This window comes from Scyliorhinus canicula, chromosome 5 (assembly GCF_902713615.1).
Source record: "Scyliorhinus canicula chromosome 5, sScyCan1.1, whole genome shotgun sequence".
NCBI classification, from domain to species: Eukaryota; Metazoa; Chordata; class Chondrichthyes; order Carcharhiniformes; family Scyliorhinidae; genus Scyliorhinus; species Scyliorhinus canicula.
The window spans coordinates 208,644,436-208,662,951 of NC_052150.1; the positions used below are offsets into that span (position 1 = coordinate 208,644,436).

The 18,516-nt window shown below is 47.6% G+C and overlaps 1 protein-coding gene across 6 annotated transcripts in view; it reads right to left on the reverse strand.

Annotated features, from left to right (window-relative positions):
- Positions 1 to 18,516, reverse strand: part of dpp6a (dipeptidyl-peptidase 6a) — a 1,618,183-nt gene that overhangs the window by 156,972 nt on the left and 1,442,695 nt on the right. The gene's annotated exons all lie outside the window — the stretch shown is intronic.

Genomic DNA, 18,516 nt, shown 5'->3' on the forward strand with positions numbered 1-18,516 from the left:
TCAACCTTTCCTCGTAAGACCTATTCTCCATTCCAGGTAACATCCTGGTAAATCTCATTTGTACCTTTTCCAAAGCTTCCACATCCTTCCGAAAATGAGGCAACCAGAACTGCAGACAGTACAAAATACTGCCAGAAATATAAACAGTGGACGTTGCAATAAACTTTATTTACAATCGCTTTACAGGCCTGATAATGTTCACAGCAGGTTGCTGATGAATAAATGCAAGCCTCTCAATAATGCCCACCCTTTCAGAACACACAATATTTTATATCTGCAGGTTACTGAATAGCCTTCATTGATGCTACAAATGAGAAGGTTGATGCATGATTTTAATAGAGTTCTTTCAGTAACATAAGTGTTTTAGATAGGACAGAATGCTTCCACTTGTGGTAGAATCCAAAACTAGTCATGGTAACCTGGCAGGGCCTAGTTTTACAGAGAACATAGAACAGTACAGCACAGAACAGGCCCTTCGGCCCTCGATGTTGTGCCAAGCAATGATCACCCTACTCAAACCCACGTATCCACCCTATACCCGTAACCCAACAATCCCCCCATTAACCTTACACTACGGGCAATTTAGCATGGCCAATCCACCTAACCCGCACTGGACTGTGGGAGGAAACCGGAGCACCCGGAGGAAACCCACGCACACACAATTAAAGAATTGGGCACTTCAAATCAAACAAATCCCAGCCGGGAATCGAACCTGGGACCCTGGAGCTGTGATCCGGGTTAGGTGGATTGGCCATGCTAAAATTGCCCGTAGTGTCCTAATAGTAAGGTTAAGGGGTGGAGTTGTTGGGTTACGGGTATAGGGTGGATACGTGGGTTTGAGTAGGGTGATCATTGCTCGGCACAACATCGAGGGCCGAAGGGCCTGTTCTGTGCTGTACTGTTCTATGTTCTATGTAAACTAAACCATGTCTGGGTTACACAGGAAATCCTGAGATTTAGGACTGATATAAATTATAGACATATATATATACATACAGGTACATTTACATAGAGAGAGAGGTGTTTCTGTGGCCACAAATGAGACTCCAGAATGGTGGGCGCGATTCTCCGCAAATGCGGAGAGTCGTAAAGGCTGCCGTGAAACTGGCCGTGTTTTACGGCAGCCTCCACGCCCCCTCCCGGGACCCGATTCTCCCCCCCGGGCTGGGCTAGCAGCGCGGCCCCGCGAAGCACGGCATCGCGGGCTTAGCGACGGTCGCTAAGCCCGCGTGCCAAGCGTCACGGCGGCTGATGCGCACGATTACGTCATCCGCGCATGCACGGATTGGATGGTATACCATTACACCATTACACAATGGTATAAACAACATGGGTAAAAACAAAAGGATGAGGTCCTTAAAGCAAAATATTGTGAGTTAGGAAGTAGGTTGAAAAGTAGGACCTCATAGGTAGTTATCCCAGGATTACGACCAGTGCCACGTGCGAGTCAGGATATTTTGGATGAATACATGGTTGAAGAGGTGGTTTTCACATTCTAGGGACATTGGGACTGCTTCTGGGGGAGGTGGGACCAGTACAAATTGGACGTGCTACACCTGGGCAGGACAGGACTGATGGCCTGGAGTGGCATTCGTTAGTGTGGCTGGGGAGAGCTTGAACTAAAATGGCAGAGGGATGGGAATCTATGCAAGGAGTCAGAGGAGGGAGAATCAAGAACAAGAACAAAAAACAGTAAGGGGTGTGGTATTATTCAAACTATCAGCATTGCAAGGTTTAAAATGTAGTGTCGAGAATAGCCACTAGAGGGAGCTACAGTTACAGCTAATAATATAATAATTGCTTATTATCACAAGTAGGCTTCAATGAAGTTACTGTGAAAAGTCCCTGGTCGCCACATTCCAGCACCTTTTCGGGGAGGCTGGTACGGGAATTGAACCCATGCTGCTGGCATTGTTCTGCATTACAAGCCAGCTGTTTAGCCCACTGTACTAAACCAGCCCCTATATAAGGCAGTGATGCTAAGCCTTCGGGGAGGAGTGCATGCAGGAATTAGCTAGTGAAGGTCAGAAGAGCAGATAGTGTAAGTGAGTGTCGATCATAGTTAAACCAGTTGTGAGATTAGCTGTAGATGAGTGCAGTTTAGATGTTATTAATCAACTGTGTAATCTTAAGGAGTACGTGTTGAATCCAAGTTAGTAGTGTTAATAAATTTATAACTTTGGTTAAGTTAAAGCTATTTTGTGGCCTTTGTGAACACTACGCCAACCATCCTGAAATAAGCAACACAAAGAACAGCACAAGGGGAATAAGAAAAGTGATAGGCAGAGAAATCAAGGGTGAGAAACGAAGGGAGCCTCAGTGAAAAATAATGGGAGCAGGACAAGTAATATCAAAAAGACAAGCCTTAAGTCTTTGTAAACGGTATGATACAGTCAGAATTATGGAGACACGGCAAGCAGGGTGACCAAGGATGGGAACTGAACGTCTAGGGGTATTCAGTATTTAGGAAGGACAGATAAAAAGGAAAAGGCAGTGGAGTTGTATTGCTCGTTAAAGAGGAAGTTAACGCAACAGTGAGGAAGGATAGTAACTCCGACAATGTGGAATCTGTGTGGGTAGAGCTGAGAAACACCAAGGGGAAAAATATGTTATTGGGATTTTATATAGATACACAAACTGTCGTGGTAATTGTTGGGAAAGTCATTCAACAGAAAAGCATGTGATAAATGAACATCTCACTTCAGTCTGCATATCGATTAGGCAAATCTACAGTAACAATACCGTAGAGGACGGATTCCTGGAGTGCATTCGGGATGGATTTTTGAACCAATATGTTGAGGAACCAAATGGGCGGCATGGTGACACAGTCGTAGCATTGCTACCTCACAGCGCCAGGGACCTGGGTTCAATTCCAGCCTTGGGTAGAGTTTGCACTTTCTCCCCATGTCTGCTTGGGATTTCTCCTGGTGTTCTGGTTTCCTCCCACAGTCCAAATACACGCGGGTTAAACTGATAGTGCAAGGTTCCTCCTGTTAATTCCTTTTTGTCCCTTGTTTATTCCCTTTTTTTGCTTTTGTTTTGGCTTTCATAATTTTTGTACCTGGACAATTACAGGGACCTGCACCTTTAAGATGGACTTCACTTTTAATTAAAAAAAAGGACCCAGCAGGATGTGCTGCCATTGGTGATGACTAATCTTGATGGCTTTGGCTACTGCCCAATGAGCTGTTTACTTTGCTGAGCTCTTGGCTGATAGTCTGTGCTGATTGGCTCTGACCATTCTGGAATGTTCAGGTCGGGACAGGAAGGTGTCATCTGTCTTTTAGTTTTGGTTTGATCAAGAAGCTGGAGGGCCACAGCCCTGATTTCACTCTCTTACTCAATGGACTCTGTCCAAAGGTTCAAAGGAAAGACTTTCTCCCTCCACAGTCAGATTGAACTGCAGTCCAGCAACAGCGGCCGGCAGGGCCAGTTGTTTGAAGAACCACCTTTAAAATCTCTTGAGGGGAACTCTGTTTTTCCTCAGTAAAGCTAGGGGACTTTCTGGTGGAGTTGGAAACAAATACGAACTACACAGGCCTGAGGCGGATCTTCTGAGTGAAGACCTAGGTTAATGAAAGTGAAAGTGACTCCCTAGAAGGAATCTCACAAAAGGGGCTGGTTTAGCACACCGGGCTAAATCGCTGGCTTTGAAAGCAGACCAGCAGCACGGTTCAATTCCCATACCAGCCTCCCCGAACAGGCACCGGAATGTGGCGACTAGGGGCTTTTCACAGTAACTTAATTGAAGCTGACTCGTGACAATAGGCGATTTTCATTTTCATTTCATCTGGGGATTCGGACTGAATGTGCCAGCCAGAAAATCCTCGTTAGGCATCCAACTGGTGGTTCTCAAACACTCTGCGTCCTGGAAGGACAGTCAGCTGAACAAAACACCCTCAATAACTGGAGCAAGTGCACTCACCTTCCATCTCACATTAATCCTCTTTTACTTTTTCCCCTCCCTCTCCCTCGGTATGTGTATGTCTTGTATGTGTTTAGGTAGATGGTGGGACGGTAAAAGTCGGGGGGTGGTAGTAGATTAGCTGACCATAATTCGAGTATAATTATTGCATGCCTTATCTCTATTGTTGTTATAAATAAACAAATTTTGGTGCCTGTAAGTCATTGGACAGTTAAGGGCCAACTACCTCGGTAACTTTATACAAATTATTGGTTAATTCACTTGCATGGGACTCTGGGGCCTTTGGGGCAGGCATTGACTGCGCACTAGCCCAGGGTGTTGTAACAATTGGTCATGCTAAATTGCCTCAGAGTGTCTAAAGATATGGAAGTTTGGTGGGGATATGAGGTTACAGGGATAGGGTGGGGGAGAGTGTTGATGCAGACTCGGTGGGCTGAATAGTCTCCTTCTGCACTGCAGGAATTCTATGGTTCTATGGAACAACTAGAGAATAGGCCATCCTAGACTGGCTATTGTGTATTGAGAAAGGAATAATTGGAAATCTAGCTGTGTGTGAGGACCTTTGGGGATGAGTGACCATCATATGATAGAATTCTTTATCAAGATGGAGAGTGATGTAGTTGATCCTGAGACTAGGCTCCTGAATCTTAATAAAGGAAACTACGATGGTATGAGGCGTGAGTTGGAAATGATGGATTGGGAAACATTACTTAAAGGGATGATGGTAGATAGGCAATGGCAAACATTCAAGGAGCGAGTGGGTGAACTGCAACAATTATTTATTCCTGTCTGGCTCAAAAGTAAAATGGGGAAGGTGGTCAAACCATGGCTCACAAGGGAAATTAGAGAAGGTATTAGATCCAAGGAAGAGGCATTAAATTGGTTAGGAAAAAGTACAGATGTGAGGATTGGGAGCAGTTTAGAATTCAGCAAAGGAGGACGAAGGGATTGATTAAGAAGGGGAAACTAGAATACAAGAGTAAGCTTGCGGGGAATATAAAAACGTTTCTAAAGACCTGTGAAGAGAAAAGGACTGGTGAAGACAAATGTAGGTCCCTTGATGTCAGTAACAGGAAATTTATGATGGGGAACAAAGACATGGCTGACCAATTAAATATATACTTTGGTTCTGTCTTCACAAATGAGTACACAAATAACACACCTGAAATGTTATAGAACGCAGCGTTTAGTGGGCAGGAGGGTCTGAAAGAAATCAGTAGGGAAATAATGGTGGGGAAATTGATGGGATTGAAGCCCGATAAATCCCCAGGATTTGATAATCTACTTAGGAAAGTGATCCTAGATATAGTGGATGCCTTGGTGGTCACCTTCCAACATTCTATAGATTCTGGAACAGTTCCTACCGATTGGGGAGTAGCTAATGTAACTCCACTATTTGAAAAGGAGGTTGGGGGAAAACAGGGAAGAATAAACCAGGCAGTCTGATGACTGTAGTTGGGAAAACTTCAGATTCCATTATAAAAGATTTAATAGCAGAGCACTTGGAGGGAGTATCGGACAAAGTCAGCATGATTTATGAAGGGGAGATCATGCTTGACAAACCAACTGAAATTCTTCAAGGCTGTAACTAGTAGAGTTAATGAGGAGGAGCCAGTGGATGTGTTTGATTTGGACTTTCAGAAGGCTTTTGATAAAGTGCCACATTAGAGATTAGCGTGTAAAATTAAAGCGCTTGGGATTGGAGTTGGTTTATTGAGAGGGATAGTAAACTGGTTGGCAGACAGGAAACAAAAAGTAGGAATAAATGGGTCTTTTTCCGAGTGGCAGGCAGTGACTCGTGGAGTACTGCAGGGATCAGTGCTGGGGCCCCAGTTATTCACAGTATATATTAATGATTTTGATGAGAGAACCAAATGAATTATCTCCAAAGTTGCAGATGACACAAAGCTGGTGGGAAGGTGAGCTGTGAGGAGGGTGCAGAGGTGCTTCAGCGGGATTTGGACAGGCTGAGTAGGGAAAATGCATGGCAGATGCAGCATAATGTGGATAAATGTGAGGTTATCTGCTTTGGTCGCAAAAACAGGGAGGCAGATTATTATCTGAATGGCTATACATTGAGAGAGGGGAATGGGCAATGAGACCTGGATGTCCTCGTACACCAGTCACTGAAGGTAAGCATGGAGGTACAGCAGGCGGTAAAGAAGGCAAAAGATATGTTGCTCCTCGTAGCAAGACGATTAGAATACAGGAGCAGGGATGTCTTGCTGCAATTATACAGGGCCTTGGTGAGGTCACACTTGGAATACTGTGTGCAGTGTTGGTCTCCTTATCTGAGGGAATATGTCCTTGTTACCGAGGGAGTACAGCGAAGGTTTGCCAGACTGATTACTAAAAAGGCGGGTAGACGAGGAGGGATTGATTCAGTTAGGATTATATTCGCTGGAGTTCAGATTTTCTAACAGGACGAGAGAGGGTAGATTCAGAAAGGATGTTCCCGATGGTAAGGGAGTCCAGAACCAGGGGGCACTCGCCTGAGGATACGAGGAGAAGTTTCTTCACGTAGAGAGTGGTGAGATGTGGAATTCATTACCACAGAAAGTAGTTGAGGCAAAAACATTGTATGTTTTCAAGAAGGAATTTGATGTAGCACTTGCAGTTAAAGGGATCAAAGGATATGGGGGGGGAAATTGTGAATAGGCTATTGAGTTGGATGATCAGCCATGATCATAATGAATGGCAGAGCAGGCTCAAAGGGCCAAATGGCCTCCTTCCGCTGCTATTTTCTATGTTTCCACATAAATATCTTGATGGTTCATTATCATGGCAAATGATCTCTCAGCGATCCATGCAATTACTTTGAAGTAAGGATTGTTGATGTGTGGGCAAACATTTCACTCATTCTGACCAGTGCATGCTCACAACAGCAGCGAGACAACAAATAATCTACATTTTTCATTGAATAAATTGTAGAGTGTTACAGAACAGAAGGAGGGCATTTGGCTCATTTCTCCTGTGTCAGCTCTTTACAAGTGCGGCCAAAGAGTCCCACTTGCCTGCTCTTGCCTATTGCTGTGCAACCTTTTTGGCCCAATTCCTTTGTGTAAGTTACTATTGCTCTTTCAGGGCAGTGCACAGCAGATCATAATAACTTGCCACATAAAAATCTTTCTCCTCATCTTAAAACCGTGCCCCAGGGTTACTGACAATTCTGGCAGTGAAAACAGTTACTCATGGCTCACTGTATCAAAACCTTTGGCAGCCATCAAACCGGGAGAACCCTTCACTTGTGCCGAATCTTCACCTTAACCAGCAGAAGGCACCTTGGATTAACAGGGCAACAGAAATTGCTCTCAGTTCCGCACTAAATCGTTGGTCTTGATGAGGTGGCCAAATCCCGTAACCAGCGTTGGGATTTACCACCCACTGACTCAGGGGCTGTTCCAACTGAACCAAGCTGATATCTCCGTGCCAACCATCACGGATTGTTACACCAGACGGCGCGGAGGAATAGAGTGCCCCCACGGCACAGGCCTGCCCGCGGATCGGTGGGCTCCGATTGTGGGCCAGGCCACCATGGGGGCACCCCCCCTGGGCCAGATCCCCCCGCGCCCTCCCCCGAGGACCCCAGAGGCCACCCGCGGAGCCAGGTCCCGCTGGTAAATACCTGTTGTAACATACGGCGGCAGGATTGGCTGAAAATGGGCGGCCACTCAGCCCATCGCGGGCCTGAGAATTGCCAGGGGGGCCGCTGCCCCCGACCGGCGCGGCGTGATTCCCGCCTGCGCCGAATCCCCGGTGCCGGAGAATTCGGCAGCCGGCGGAGGGGGATTCACGCCGCCGTCCCGGCGATTCTCCGACCCGGCCGGGGGGTTGGAGAATCTCGCCCAATGTCTCTGCCTCAGCCACTTCCTCCAGCAGCTCATTCCATTTTCTTTCACTTTGATGGGAGTAGCTTGCAAGGGCAATTTCAGCGAACAGTTATGATTCAATATCACTGAAGATCGGGAGTCACATGTCTGCGAAACTGAGTGAGTATGGCAGATTTCCTTTGCTCAAGGACAGTCGTGAACCAGGTAGTATTGCATGACCATTGGTTAGTTTCATTGAGACTAACTTGCACTTCCAGATTTTATTCAATTCAACTTCCACCAGCTGCCATGGTGGGATTTGGACCTATGTTCAATATATCACAGAATTTATAGAGCAGAAGGAGGCCATTCGGCCCATCGAGTCTGCACTTGCTCTTGGAAAGAGCACCCTACTTAAGCCACCCTATCCCCGTAACCAGTAACCCCATCTAACCTTTCTGGACACTAAGGGCAAATTATCATGGCCAATCCACCTTAACTGTGGACCGTGGGATGAAACCGGAGCACCCGGAGCAAACCCACGGAGACACAGCGAGAACGTGCAGACTCCGCACAGACAGTGACCCAAGCCGGGAATCGAACCAGGGACCCTGGAGCTGCGAAGCAACTCTGCTAACCACGGTGCTACTGTTCCATCATTAGTTTAGGGCTCTGGATTACTCGTCCAGTGATATTGCTGTCGACAATAATATTGGCATTCCTTCATTGTCACTGGGTCAAAATCCAGGAATTCCCTCCCTACCAGCACTGTGGGCGACAGTGAAGGAACGGCAATATATTTCCAAATCAGGATGGTGAGAGGCTTTGGAGCGGAACCTCCAGGTAGTGATGATCCCATCTATCTTCTGCCTTTTGTCCTTTAAATGGTAGTGGTCGTGGGTCTATCTGTGTGAGTACAGCGAGACGATGTGTAGTATAATTACCTATACCCCAACATCTGCCCGAAACCTAATTGCTACTTGTGTCAAATGAGAAAGTATCCAACCAGCCCGAAATTGGTGGAGTGGAGAATGATCTGAATTGTGTGAACTGATATAAAGAGATTCCGTTGGGTGAACCAGGAGACCCTCTGCAGTCTCTCGACAGTAGCCCGCAGCGTTTCTGTAACACTTCACTGGCCCACTGATGTGTCATCATCATCTGTTCAATGTTTGGATTACAGCCTCAGAACATGTCTGCTGTGTCTCTTCAATGGATCAGGCCCCCCACTGATCATCTCCTAGTTGCCTTATATTATTATCAGGACTACACTTCACACAGAGACGCATTGGATTCTCCTGCAGCTGGAATCGGGAAAGGCGATTCGGTTGATAATCGGTCGTGAGGCCAAACTCGTGGCTGGCGGTGGGCGCGCGCCAGAATGCCGAGCTCTGTTGCCTCGACTGCGGTGTCAATGTGTTCTACTCCGCACGCCCAATAAACGGCGTCTGCATGTCATTAGCAGGCCTGACCTGGTATTCTCCGGGGCCTCCGCAATGCTCCGCCTCTGCGGGGAGGAATTACTGATGGTGTGTTTCCCTTGTGGTTTCAAAAATCGGGAAACAGGCAATAAGGGAGAGGGGGTATGAAAAGTGTCCAACATCGCTATAGTGTGCTGACAGGTGGGCTACTGGCCAGGGGGCTTCTGCCAGGGATGGGGGAGTAACCTGTGGCAGCCAAGAGGTGGGCTGTGGGGTCGGGGTGGATGGGAATGGAACAGCAGTGACGATGTCTGAAAGGCAGCCATGCAGCTGCGCAGGCTGCTGACTGCCCACTGTGAAGTTAGTGCCACGGGGCCACCCATTCTGACCCGCCGTCAATACTTAGGGCTTGATTCTCCATTTCAGTGACTAAGTATTGACGCCAATGGAGCATGTGTGGTCTTTGACGACCAAAAATTCTGCGTGACACCCTCACCGATTTCGGGACCGGTGAATCTCCCGGTTCCCGTGTCGAAAACGACCGGAGAATGGCTTGGACCCTGGCCGCCCGTGCGCACGGCTGACAACCTGTAGCAATCGTGCCGTACAGCATGGCACCGGCCATGCGTGGACCCCACCCGCCATCCGCAAGCCTACAGTCCACCCCCGTGGCCACCCCCCACCAGTCATCAGACGCCATTTCCCTGGCCCTACACTCATCCCTAGAGCATCTCGAAAACAAGGACTCCTACATCAGACTCCTATTTATTGACTACAGCTCCGCCTTCAACACCATAATCCCAGCCAAGCTCATATCAAAGCTCCATAACCTAGGATTTGGCTCTCCACTCTGCAACTGGATTCTTGACTTTCTGACCAACAGACCACAGTCAGTAAGAATGAACACCAACACCTCCTCCACAATAGTCCTCAATACCGGTGCCCCACAAGGCTGTGTACTTAGCTCCCTACTCTACTCCCTGTACACACACGACTGCATGGCAAAACTTGGTTCCAACTCCATCTACAAGTTTGCTGACGATACGACCATAGTGGGCCGGATCTCGAATAACGACAAGTCCGAATACAGGAGGGAGATAGAGAACCTAGTGGAGTGGTGCAGCGACAACAATCTCTCCCTTAATGCCAGCAAAACTAAAGAGCTGGCCATCGACTTCAGGAAGCAAAGTACTGTGCACACCCCTGTCAGCATCAACGGGGCCGAGGTGGAGACGGTTAGCAGTTTCAAATTCCTAGGGGTGCACATCACCAAAAATCTATCCTGGTCCACTCATGTCGACGCTATCACCAAGAAAGCACAACAGCGCCTTTACTTCCTCAGGAAACTAAGGAAATTCGGCATGTCCACATTAACCCTTACCAACTTTTACAGATGCACTATAGAGAGCATCCTATCGGGCTGCATCACAGCCTGGTATGGCAACTGCTCGGCCCAGGGCCGCAAGGAACTTCAGAGAGTCGTGAATACCGCCCAGTCCATCACACGAACCTGCCTCCCATCCATTGATTCCATCTACACCTCCCGCTGCCGGGGGAAAGCAGGCAGCATAATCAAGGATCCCTCCCACCCGGCTTACTCACTTTTCCAACTTCTTCCATCGGGCAGGAGATTCAGAAGTCTGAGAACACGGACGAACAGACTCAAAAACAGCTTCTTCCCCACTGTCACCAGACTCCTAAATGACCCTCTTATTGACTGACCTCATTAACACTACACCCGTGTCTGCTTCATCCGATGCCAATGCTTATGTAGTACATTGTATATATTGTGTTGCCCTATTATGTATTCTCATGTATTTTCTTGAATTCTGTTTAATTCCCTTTTCTTCCCATGTACTGAATGATCTGTTGAGCAGCTTGCAGAAAAATACTTTTCACTGTACCTCGGTACACGTGACAATAAACAAATCCAATCCAATCCAAAGTCACGCCAGCCCTCGTGGAAGCCCCCCAGCCGGCGGCACGGATCCCGGCCAAGTGTGGCAGCGCTGGACACAGTTCACAGCTGCCACGCCAGGAATCCCATCCGGCTGAGAACACACCTGTCCCGCACTGTTGGGACCTCGGCCCATCAGGGGTGGAGCATCGCGGGAGGGCCGGCCAATGACACGCCAACGCCGTTGCAATGGTGCGTGGCACACAATGCAATGATGCCATTTCTGAGTGGGTGGAGCATGGCTGTCCAGCATCAAAATGGCCGTGGCCCTGATTTGGGCGTTGGAGTTGATTCTCCGCCGCATCGCCGATTACGATATCGGCATCGGGCAAGGAGAATGTCACCCTTAGTCTCTGAAGTGGAGAATCACACTCTTTATCTTTTATCAGGGGTGAAAAGGAAAATTAATGTGGGTGATTTCAAATTGGGGCGGGACGGGGGTGGTTTGTGGGAACAACCCAGAAAAGGTCCTTTTTGGAATTCACATCGCATGAATGAATATAGTGGAGACAGCTCTATACAACAAAACCAATTTACATTTATTAAAGACCTTCAACATAATAAAACATCCCAAAGTGGGTTGCAGGATCATAATAAATCAAAGGAAAATACCGAGCCACATAAAGAGATGTTAGATCGGATGCTCAAAAATATGGTTAAAGAGGCAGGTTTTAAGGAGCTTCTGAAAGACAGAAAGTGAGGTAGAGGGGCAGAGACATGGAGAGGGTAACTTGTCGTGTTCTTATAATGATATAGGTCCTTGAGCTTATTTCCTGTATCAGACATAAGGCACCAATCTCTCAGAAAGGATTGTGTAAACATGTTGTGAGTTCATTTATTAAGACTAGGCACACGAGAACAGTTGTACATAGCGAGAAAACTTAAAGACATCAAAGTTGTGCGTGTGCGCTCTGCTCAAAGCAAAAATGCAACTAAGACTGCATCACATCCCATGAATAATGTCATGCTCATATCCCTTAAAGGAATATTACAACATATTCCAAAGTGTGGGCCCTAGGTCACTGAAGGCAGAGAAACATTGAAAACATAGAAAATCGGAGGACAGCTCCTTCCTCAGTTGAATCATTCACCTGAGGAAGGAGCAGTGCTCCGAAGGCTTGTGTTTGAAACAAACCTGTTGGACTTTAACCTGGTGTTGTAAGGCTTCTTACAGTGCTCACCCCAGACCAATGCCGGCATCTCCACATCATAGAAAATAGGAGCAGAGGTGGACCCTGGGTCTGGCACAACTATAGCCAGAAGGTCAACAATGGGCAGCAGCAGAGGGTCTGGCAGCTCATGATTCCGACAACCACAGATGAGTATGATGCTGAGCAATGGTTCGTAACCAAATAGACCACAGTCAGAGTAACTACCTGCAAATGGCACAGAAACATAGAAAATCGGAACAGGAGTCGGCCATTTCATCCTTCGGGCCTGCTCTGTCATTCATTATGATCATGCCTGATCATCCAACTCAGTAACCTGTTGCCCGACTTCCCCCCATTTCCTTTGATCTCTTTAACCCCAAGAGCCATATCTAGCTCATTCTTGAAAACATACAAAGTTTTGGCCTCAATTGCTTTCTGTGGTATGGAATTTTACAGGCACATCATTCTCTGGGTCTCTCTTCTAGGGGGTTTCCAGGCAGGGTTCTCGCTTTTGGGGGACTTCCAGGCAGAGGTTTCACTTCTGGGGGCCTTCCGGACAAGGATCCCTTCTGGGGGGCTTCCAAGCAGGGGTCTCTCTTTTAGGCGGTCTCTTTAATTTGGTGTCACTGGTGGGGGCGGTGGTGGGAGGAGGGCCGTGTCACCCCCATACTTTGTTGGGGTGGGGGGCAGAGGGCTACCCAGAAAACCCGGGTGAGGGGGGCTGAATCTTTGCGGTGGAAGGGGGTCCCAGCCGCCAGACCTCACTATCGGGCCGCCCACTAGGGAATCCCTTGCAATCCTCAACATGCATAAATTTGCATGGGTAAAGATTGGGAATCTCTTACACTGTCGGAAAGGACGTCCCGAGGCTTGGTACATCGGCGAGACCATCCAGACGTTACGACAACGGGTGAATGGACACCACACAACAATTTCCAGGCGGGAATGTTCCCTTCCAGTCAGGGAACACTTCAGCAGTCAGGAACATTCAGCCTCCGACCTTCGGGTAAACATTCTCCAAGGCGGCCTTCAAGACATACGACAACGCCGAGTCACCGAGCAGAAACTGGTATCCAAGCTTCGCACGCATGGGGGCGGCCTAAACCGGAATCTCAGGTTCATGTCACATTACATGTAACCCCCACCATACTGCGCGGGTTTGCAGAATCCTACTTACCTAACTTGAGCTAATTCACTCTCGCTTACCTGTGATTATCACTCACACCACTCTCACTGTTAGTTCCTGTAAAGATTTGTTTACCTGTAAAAACTCGCACTCCAACCATTCTTCACATTCCAATCTGTAATTATCTTGCAATTGTGTCTCTCATATATATACTGTGATTGTGAACCTGCCCCCACTTCACCTGATAAAGGAGCGGCGCTCCGAAAGCTTCTGATTTCAAATAAACCTGCTGGACTTTAACCTGGTGTTGTATGATGTCTTATTGTGTATTAAAGATGCTCAGTGACTTGGCCTCCACAGCCTTCTGTTGCAATGAGTTCCACAGATGCATCACCCTCCGGCTGAAGAAATTCCTTCACTCTGTTTAAAGGATCATCCCTTCAGTCTGAGGATATGCCATTGGGTTCTAGTTTCTCCGAATAGTGGAAACCTCCTCTGCACATTCACTCTATCTAGCTGTCTCAGTATTCTGTAAGTTTCAATGAGACCCTGGCCGCTCCCATGCTTCAAACTCCGAGTACAGACCCAGAGTCCTCAACCGCTCCTCATACGATATGTCCTTCATTCCAGGGATCATTTTTGTGAACCTCCTCTGGTCCCTCTCCAAGGCCAGCACATCCTTCCTTAGATACGGGACCCAAAGCAGCAAGTAATAGACAGAGCTAAGCGATTCCATAACAAACGCATCAGATCTGAGCTCTGCAGTCCTGCCACATCCAGCCGTGAATGGTGGTGGAGAATGAAACAATTCACTGGAGGAGAAGGTACCACAAATATCCCCATCCTCAATGATGGAGGAACCCAGCACATCTGTGCAAAAGACAAGGCTGAGGCATTCGCAACAATCTTCAGCCAGATGTGCCAAGTGGATGATCCATCTCGGTCTCCTCCAGAGTTCCCCAGCATCACAAATCTTCAGCCAACACGATTCATTCCACATGATATCAAGAAATGGCTTAAGCCACTGGATACTGCAAAGGCTATGTGCCCTGAAAATATTGCAGCAATATGACTGAAGTCATGTGCTCCAGAACTTGCCGCACCCCGAGCCAAGCTGTTCCAGTACAGCTACAACACTGGCATCTACCACTGTCACTTTCTTTGACAATGCGGGCCGACCTCTGAACTCTTGGCCCATCTCTCCAGGCAACCCCCCCCCCCCCCCCGCCGCATCCCCCCCCCCCCCCCCCCCCCCCCTCTTCCTGGCCCCTGGCACACCGCGTGCAGGTGATGGGTGTGAGCGAGCACTGAGCAGACAGGCAGAGGTCAGACTATGGCACAGATCGAGGAGCACCAGCGCTCAGCTCTCTGCACATTCTCATCACCCCTCTGCCCTCGACAGTGACCCGCTGACAGTGCCTACACAGTCCCAGCGTCCTGGAGTGATGTACAACCTTGCCTACCACTGGGGCAGCAAGCCCAGCCTCCAGGCTCTTTGTGAGCAAAGATGGCTACTCACTCCCAGGCTCCCTGAAGAAGCCCTTCTGCGAGGTTCATGTTTTTTTGAAAGGAGTCCTAATCGGCGCCAGCGTGAGCACTTGCTGGGGAGGCCGATGAATAACAGGGAGCCGTTGGATTTGGGGTGGCTCCTGTTAAGTGTATGGAAATTGGGTTCAAGTGGTGATAATTGGTTTCTCGCCTCACGACAGCGAGATCCCGATTTTGCCTACGAGAGCAGTTCAGTTACACGGCAAACTGGCTCCTGGCACAGTTCTCGTTTTCGGCCTCTCCCACTATTCACCAGCTTCATTTCACTCGAGTGAGAGTGCAACGAGTCCGGAGAATCGCACCCCAAGGATCAAGATCTCGAATCAGTTTGGGTCGAGATTGGAAATCATAAAGATAAGAAGTCATCTAGTGGACGTAGCTTATAGGTCACCTAACATTAATTAAACTGTAGGACAGACAGAGTATACAGGAAAACAAATGGCTTGTAAGAAAGATACTGTAATAATCACAAGTGATTTTAATCTACATGTGAATCGGGTTGGCAAAGGTAGTCTGAAAGATGAGTTCATAATGTTTCAAGGACAATTTATTGGAGCAGCACATCCTAAAGCCAACCAGAGAGCAGGCTGTTCTGGACCAGGTAATGTGCCAGATAATGAGACAGGATCAATTAATGAGCTGAGATTCATAAAGTCATTGGGTTTTTACACAACGACCCATTGTGTCCCTGTTGGCCATCGAGCGCCTATCTACTCTAATCCCATTCTCCAGCACTTAGCACACAGCCTTGTATGCTATGGTGTTAAGTGAAAGAGCCTCCAGGTAGCACTGATCATAACATGGGGGTGATTCCTCCACTGGCCGGATTCTCCGTTCCACCAGCAGTGCATCCTCGCACGCAGATTTCCCAGCAGCATGGGCACATTCCATTCGGATCAATTGGGAGTCGCACAACGCTGCTCCCCACGCCAGGCACATTCCAAGCTGTGCCATTGGGTGATGGCGCCAAAGATGGATGGACGAGCTGAGTGTGGTATTGTGTTTGTGTGGGGGTTAGGGGAGCAGCAATGGTTGGCTAGGCTATTGATGCCCAGAAACCTCCCTTTTCCACAATTGCGCCAACCTCCCATTCTCTGTTATTACCTCGATCGCGTTGGAGGTCGCCCCACAGCTTGACACCCCGCCTTCCTCCAATGATTGTTCTAAATGGTCAATAAAATGAATAGATTAATAATTACTTCAGGACTATGACCAGTTTCTGATTGGATTTCGAATGCAAGGGAAATATTATCAGCAATTCTCTATGAGAGTAAATAAATATTGCTAAAACAAAAGGAAGGTAAGTAAGTCGCTTTTGTAGAGAATCGGACTGCCTCTTGGGACTTAGCACATGGCATGAATTTTAACATCACAAATCTGCTAATCACAATAATATGTAGCACTCAAATGAGGCATCATGCAAAGTGGAGAAACTGGAACGATCTCTCACAATAAGGCAGATATTAAACCAAGGTGGTAGCAGACTGGAATGATAAAGAATAATGAGGAGGAACAAAATGAGATGTAATATTGTGGCATTGGGAGCCAATTGGGACATCTGCATGGTTCAGTTGCTCTCTGGGATCATGGCCTATTTCTGCTATTCTTTTTGTTTTGGCGTGCATTTCCCTGAATGTGTTACTTTAAGGTAGCCCTTGGAAGCTGCACTGTTTTCTAAAGAATTGGCAGCAGTGCAGGTGAGTCTGTTTGCAGACTCTGTGACCTGTATGGCAGGGGAGTGAATCTGAGCAGTTTCCTTAGAGAGGCAAACGTTTTGCTGCCTGCTCCTTCAGAACATCACAATGAAACCAGGGGGCTAGGGGACCAGGAGTCCCCAGTCCTGCCATGGCTACAAGGTGCCCTTGATGTTTTTGTACAAAGCAGTTTCTCAGTTCACAGAATAATAATAATAATCTTTATTATTGTCACAAGTAGGCTTACATTAACACGGCAATGAAGTTACTGTGAAAAGCCCCTAGTCGCCACACTCCAGCTCCAGTTCAGATACACTACGGAGAATTCACCGAGCAAACACGTCTTTCGGGACTTGTGGGAGGAAACCGGAGCACCCGGAGGAAAGCCACGCAGACACAGGGAGAACGTGCAGACTCCGCACAGAAAGTAACCCAAGCTGGGAATCGAACCCGTCTCCCTGGCGCTGTGAAGCAACAGTGCTAAGCACTGTGCTATCGTGCCGCCCATAATACAATGCAGAAGAAGCCCTACAGCCCACTGAGTCTGCACCAAAGCATGGAAGGCATCTGACCTAATCCCATTACATCTCAGCTCCTTGGAGTTGGAGATATTGCAATTTCTGTTTGCCTTTTCTTTGCCATTACTTGACATCATCCTATACAATTTGGAGCTATTTTTCTGACATTACTCCATAGTCGCTTGGTCATCTCCTTTTCTGTCGGTTGTTGCCACTCATCTGGTGCTCCCTATTTATTTATCATCCCTGTCTCCTGATTGTGCATTTTGATTTGTGACCTTGTGGTAACTGCTCATGGTGAGGAGTGTGATGTGCAATCAACAACCACAGAAACGAAGGTGTAGTCCGAATTGAAGGCTTTAATCTACAAGATGTTTCCCCAGCAGCTTGAGTACAGAAAGAACGATGGCTGCTGTGAAACACGGGTTCTTATACTCCGCCTCATTGGGCGGAGCTACCTTCGTCTTGACCAATAAGAAAGCAACACTTGGGCCAATGAGCAGCGAGCCTTCTCCACCAAAAGCAGCTCACACTCCCAGGTACCGTAGTACCTCTAGTCATACTACCACATGCATTCTCCGTTTCAATGTCTGATGGGTAAATACTACTGACAGACTCAGGTATTAGAAGCCCTCTTTCTAAAACAAAAGTGCCAGTGTCGCTGATCGCCTCTGCTATCAGGAATGAACCTGTAATGCAGCGTTTCAATGATGGATCTATACAAGAGACTGTTCTCCAGTGGCATCGCTTTTCTCTCAGTCAACATCAGCTCATGCGTCATCCCCCCCCCCACGATTGCCAACGAGCTCCCATCCTGTCAATGCCCTAGCACTAAAACTCTCAGCCTTGAGTTCAAATCCCTCGATGGCCTCTTCCTGCTCTGTTACCTTCTACAACCCTATGAGATCGATGCTCCTCCAATTCTGTGCACCGCCCATCTCCATATTAAAACACTGGCTAACCCATACATCTGCAACCATTCAATACAATAATTTGTGCAGGTAACTGCACTGTGCAGGTTGTGACATTTTTTGTACTGCCTGGGATGCAGCAGGAATGGTGCTTGAAGTTGTGGGATTCCTACAGTGACACAGATGCATCTCTTCTTCAGCAAAATGTCACCTGCAACACGCAGGGACATCCATTAAAGCAGACTTGGCAGCCAACAAAGGTCAGCCGGATGAATTTTATTACCTCGTGAAATCAAATTACTTCAATTCTCTCAAAACGTTTCAAAGTAGTCCCTGTCATATTGTCTAATTGGCAAGAATCCGCTGTCTTGGGCAGTATTTTGAGGTCTTGAACTGGTTGCAACTGTGCATCTGCAGTAAAGGCATAGACATTTCTAAATGTATATGCATTGCACA